Genomic DNA, 6,477 nt, shown 5'->3' on the forward strand with positions numbered 1-6,477 from the left:
AACTTCTTGGCATGGAGCATACAAGATGGCTGCCACGAATGGACGATTATTTGAATGGACAAATTCCCTTCTTCCTCTGCTATTCAAACAGGCCAGAGAGTGTAAACTGTAACTGTGGTTTGAGTTTTTGCTCACATGTTTTACTATACGGCAGTATAGTTCCCACACCTTTAAAGATCCTATGTCTTTGAAATGTTCTTTTCTTGGTCAAACATGGAGCAGTTCAAGAGAAAATAGAAGCAGGCTATGTGTGGTTTCAGTCTCGTTTGATACCATCATTTGGAGTCCCCCAAGTCAGAAATGTTCAAATCCTACAGATATAGGAGCATTCATTTAAATGTATTTGTATGTGCATGCAGCATTATAACAGCTATTTGAAATTAATTTAGCCAATTATCTGAGGCTCATTTAATTCTATTCAAATCCAAACAGCAAGTAGAAGTTTCAAATAGTCCAACACCGGTAACTGGTAAAGACAATCCATCAGTGTGAAAAATCAGAATGAAACAGAAATGAAAACTAATGCAGGTTTGCAGTTGTTGCTTTCTTTACCTGTTTTTCTGTTTCAGAATATTGTAGCTGTGAACAGGAATTTACTGCAAATAATGTGGTAAAAGCTGGATGCTGGAACATGCTCTATTTGTGCTGCTCTATATTCTAGGGCTGGGTGATCGTTTAAAGGGGTATTCCACGGATTTAGTATTGCACTTGAAGTTGAGGGTACATGTGAGAGACAGCTTAAAAAAGAAAAGAAAAAAGAAAAACACTGGAGAAAAGGCTGAGAAATCCTTACTGATGGTCCCTTCTATCGGCCAAACTCCAAAGACACTAGATCGTACGTTTTCCATAACGCAACTAGAATCTCTTACCAGATCCTCAATGCCTGATAAACACACATTCACCAGGCTTTTTGCCAAAATAAGTTTAAGTTGCAAGCTAATCCGACATAACCAGGATGACATCACTATAACATCAGCAGGACTAGTAAACTTATGACAAATGAACTGACCCTTAGGTGTAAAATCAGTGAAGCGCCCCTTTACTATTATGGTTGATAGATTGGGTCATTTGAATCATATTTTGATGATATGATCTCGTCATGATTTACAAATATTTTTAGAAATACATCGCTATCCTTGCTATCCTTAATAATACTAAAATGATTTCAGCTACATCACCCAACCCTTCAATAAACTGCTCCATTATGGCCTGTAATTCAACAGGTACTTAAATATTTTGAATATTAGTAAGAGGATGGTGAACTGTGGTTGTGTATGAGCAGACTGTCAGTCAGTGTGTGCTTGTAACTTTGCACCCTCATTGTAACTTTACAGCATCACTAAAGACATTTCTGATTAGTGTTAGCTTGCTTGTTTTTTTGCACATCTGCTGACCCTCACGCCAAGCTCTCTTTAAGTTTCAACAACAAAAGTGAATAAAAATCTCAGCGCTGAAGTGCTTATTTGATCACCTTTGACACCTTTAAAGAAGAGGGGGGATGTGGTGTGGAAATCTGGGCCCTGTGATGATGCAGTGTCAGTGGCCTCCACTTCTGTTCCATTCTCATCCATTTAATACACATTTAATCACCCTGAGCACATTTTTGAAACGCTAAGTATTTTAGCCCACTTTCCTCTACATATTTTACACTTTCACTGTGCGATATCTTTTGGGACTGTATGAAAATTATGGGAATTGGAGGAGTATGCATCATTAAAAAGAAGGTTAATAAGTAATAATGAATTAAATTAATAATAATTTATATGTTTTATTCAATATTTGACCCCTTAACAACATCTCAAGCTACTATAACAGTGTTCAATTGGTACAACTCCTTTAACCACTAATAATAAAAAGACTAAGCTAAGCAAAACAGAATTTAATTTAAAGCCCTGTGATTGGCTGGCGACCACTCCAGGGTGTACCCTGTCTCTCACCCGAAGTCAGCTGGGATTGGCTCCAGCTCCCAGACCCTAACGGATAAGCGGTATAGATAATGGATGGATGGATGGATGGATGGATTTAAAGCAAACATTTATATGGTTTAGGGACAGAAGTGCTTTTTGGTGATACAACATTCAACTACCCACACATTTATCCCTACAGTCAGACAGACAGTGTGCAGCAGGGACAGAGGTCTTTATGAGGACACCACAGAGGATTACTGCCAGACTGATGGAGGGGAAGGGAATGAGAGAAACGCGGTCCTATTAAGGTCATAGGCCAAATGTCAAGACGATTACTGCTGGACTGGAATATATTTATGAAATGGTTGGTTTTGGGGCGTATTAAAGAGGGAGAGATGGAGGTCAGACAGGCCTGTTATTGTCACACATCATTTCATATTCATTAAGAATGGAGATGACTCTCTATTTAGTAGTGCACTATTTATTGTTTGCCATTTTATGCCAGTGAAAATGATGTGAAATGACATGTCAGTTTACTGCTGGCTACTGTGTTTGCTGTGGAGCATCCAGTCTATAGGGAGTAGTGAGTGAGGGGAGCGATTTGGGACACAGCCCAGTAAAAACCTGACCACTGACCACTGTTGGGCAAATTACTTGAAAGCTGTAATCACTGACTCATTACACTTAACCCATTGAGAAGTGATTGTATCCTTATGAATTACTTAGCAGTATTTGGCTGTTGGCTGTGCCTCAGTGAAATGCTGAGGGGAAGGTCAGGTCTCATCATGAATGGAAACAAATTCTCTTTTAGGTAACAGGTTTTAAATGCTGAGCAGAACAGAGTGGAACAAAGGGGATTAGAGGGAGATTTACTTCACAGTGACTGCCTGAGAGCAGGGGCGTGTAGCTAAGCGGAAAGCACCCGTTGTTTCTAGTGAAGTTTAAGGGCATAACTCAATTTCATCTTGACTTCCTTCCTTGGACATACTTTCTGCGTTCCATGTTCGCTGACAGCGTGTAAATGTACCACCTGATGTTGTCTGCTGTCTTTGTGTGAAATGCATCGATTCTAGTCTTCAGCAGCAATACAGCCAGTTGAATACTGCCTGTAAAAGCTGATTTTTTTTCCAAACACATCAGAGGTTTTGACCAGTTTGCATTGATAGAGAAGCACAAATGGGTGAAATTATTCATTTCAGAAACATACTCATCAAATATTTGTTACTGCCGTCATTCCATTGATAAAGTGCTCAGCTCGATCGTTTCCCTGCAAGCGTTTTGCGCCCACAGCTCGTGGAGAGCTCTCAAAACTGCACTCGTCTCTGTCTTGAAAGATTTCCATGTCTCATGCATCAAAGAAACATCAAGGAATGTAATCAGCAAGTCGGCGACTGCATGTGCGTCAATGTTTGTGTGTACCTGCAAAAATAGCACAAAATAATTGAAGCATATTGCATCATCTGTGAGTCATTTCTTTGACATTAACTGCAAGGAAGCACAATCCATGCAGTAAAGAAGATACCTTATTTTTGTTTATGATTTTTGGTTTATGATGAATAACTAAATAAATAAAAGACTGATTGTAATGTCACCTGTTGTTACTGATTTTTAAGATCATTATCTAATCAGTGTGTTTTCTCCCTGTTCTCCTCCTGTGTGCAGCTTGTGATGTCAGCACCTATCCATCGCAATAATAAAACATTAATTTAATAATTTATTTAAATTCCAACCTTGTTAATGAAGTAATATTTCCCATGGTGTTGTCCACGTTTACATAGCCTGCATGACGCAACATGCTGAGGACGCAGGAAGCCAAGTATCAGTAGCAGAACATTGTAGTTGCAGTCGGACTGTCTTTGCATTAGCGGATGTGACATGGACCAATCCAAAAAAAGTACACTTCAGATCAATTGTTTTCCCCATTTATCCTCCAAACTTTCCTCCAAACTTTGTTCAATTGTGCAAATTTTCATATATCAGGGAATTGTGAAATATTCTGGGGGAGGGATCTCATTTGGACTCTCAATGTCTATATTATGGTTTCGTGTGTGTGTGTGTGTGTGTGTGTTGTGTGTGGTGGGCATGAGTTAGTCAAACAGATTTTGTAACAAAGCAGCAGCACTTGGACTTTGCCTGCTGGGTACTCCTCAACAGAAGCCTGGCAGAGTGTGTCCATGCTGTACAGCTGTCAGCAGGAACATGTGCTCCACCAAGGTACCTGTCTGTCTGTCTGTCATATCTGGTCCTTCATGTGTTGTTTTTTGATTCAGTTATTTGGTTTCTTGTTTTCCAGATATGTTCTGTTTCTGTCATTGTGATGGTGTTGTGTGTAACCACTCTGGTTGTAGCAGGCCCGACAGCAGACAGGCAACAGGGTAAGTAGAATGTGTGTATGAATATGTGTGTTTGAGACACGCACGCACACACACACACTATCTCTATCAATCAATCAATCAATCAATCAATCAATCAATCTTTATTTATATAGCGCCAATTCACAACAGTGTTATCTCAAGACGCTTTACATAAAGAGCAGGTCTAGACCAAATTCTTTAATTAGAGAGAGACCCAACGATTCAGGAATTCAAAATTAAGGATTCAAGAATTCCCACATGAGCAGCATCAGATATTATATTGAGCAACAGTGGCAGGAAGAACTCCCCTTTAACGGGAAGAAACCTCGAACAGACCCAGGCTCAATGTGGACAATCATATCTATCTATCTATCTATCTATCTATCTATCTATCTATCTATCTATCTATCTATCTATCTATCTATCTATCTATCTATCTATCTATCTATGAAACATTGAGTAGTCATGTTTATCCTTTCAAAATAAGGTACTGGTGGTTACATAGGGTGCAGATTAAATTCTCCAGGTCTCTCCGTAGAAAGAATCTTCCACTGGAACATATGAATGAGGAAAATTTTTTAAAAAGCTTAAAGGAGACATGTATCCGTGTCCCAGGGGGCGCTGTTCTCTTTTTCGTTGCCTATCAGGGCCAGCTGAGAGATATCCTGTTTGACCCAATCGTCTTCGGCCAGGTGATGGTGAACCAGGGCTCCGCCTACAACAATAACACTGGTGTGTTCATTGCGCCGGTTGCTGGCATCTACCAGTTCGTGTTTGCAGGCCAGCTCTGCCGTGGAAGCCACAACAACGTGTGGTACTTCATGGTCCACGGGGAGAAGAGGATGGCCTGCCATGCTCAGGTACACCAGACTAAACTAGAGAGCTTACTGTGTCTGATCATTGTTTATCCATAACTTCCTGCAATGTTTCAAACTGCTAAACTGCCATGCCGTGTGAGATGCAGTGTTTGGCCCTATTCATACCTGACATTAACATGCATTCTGGGTGATCTGATCACCAGTGGACATCTCTCAGTACTTGAGGTCACACCTGGCATTAGAATGTGTGGATCGGATCTCTCTTTCCTTTTCTATATACAGATAAACACTAACATTGCTCGCCTTGACATTCACTACTGTTATGGAAAGTTTTGGAGAACAAATGGAGCTGCAGGACGTCATATCCATGGAAAAGAGACGTTTAAGATTTAAAATTCACTGGTCACTCGTGTTGATTAACAGGGCTGATGTACCGCTTCACCTCAGACATCTCCAAACGCACAGTACATGTGCAGGTTCTAGAGATTATTACACAACATCTTTTAGTTATGCCTTAATGTCTGTGTACCTTCCAGGCAGAGGACTACAGCTGAGTATGCGGTTCTCCAAGTAGCTCAGGACACATTCATGTACACACAGCTAAAAGAATGTCCCAGACCACCTCCGAATGTGGTCTGAGTGATCGTCCTCAATGTGTCCTGGGTGCTGTCACGTCTGTACTTGGAGCTATCATAAAAAAACACATGTTAAAGTCAGGTCTGTACAGGTAAGTGTGGGTAGGGTGGAGGCCAGGATGGGTGGACTTTCTCCCAGGGGACTGCTATTTGGTGACAAAGTCAACGACTTATTTCAACTTATGTCATGAACAGCTTCTTTAACTAATGTGCTTATGTTACCAAAACCATCATCTTTTCCTATAACTAACCAAGTAGTTTTGGTGCCTAAACCTTTTCACAACGTTTACCATGTTTTTATTGTTAACATGTTACCATTGTTATGTTTATTGTTACCATGATGAAGAAGGTCTGGTACACCTATGGCAATATTAGATGGACAAGGGCCCAAACATCCAACTAAGTTTAGAAAAATGAAGAAAACAAAGAAAACTGAAATGCAAAACTAAACCAGAACTTAACAAACTAGTTTGTTGTCTCTAGTAAAGGTGATGAGGATCTGGAGGGAAGAAACGGATGATTCTGATATTCACCAGCCAATCTAAGGACCAGAACAATGTGCCTAAAATCCTCCTCTCCTGCCCCCCAGATATCTGGTGGTGACACAACCCTCAACACCTGCTACTTCATGGACGAGCTCAAAAAAGGTGACCAGGTGTGGATGAGGCAGAATGTGGGGAGCTGCGCCTGGGCCAGCACCACCTCCAAAACCATCACCTTCTCCGGCGTCCTGCTGGCACGTGAAGGTGTGTCCACACTAGGA

This window comes from Pempheris klunzingeri, chromosome 17 (genome assembly GCF_042242105.1).
Source record: "Pempheris klunzingeri isolate RE-2024b chromosome 17, fPemKlu1.hap1, whole genome shotgun sequence".
Lineage (NCBI taxonomy): Eukaryota > Metazoa > Chordata > Actinopteri > Acropomatiformes > Pempheridae > Pempheris > Pempheris klunzingeri.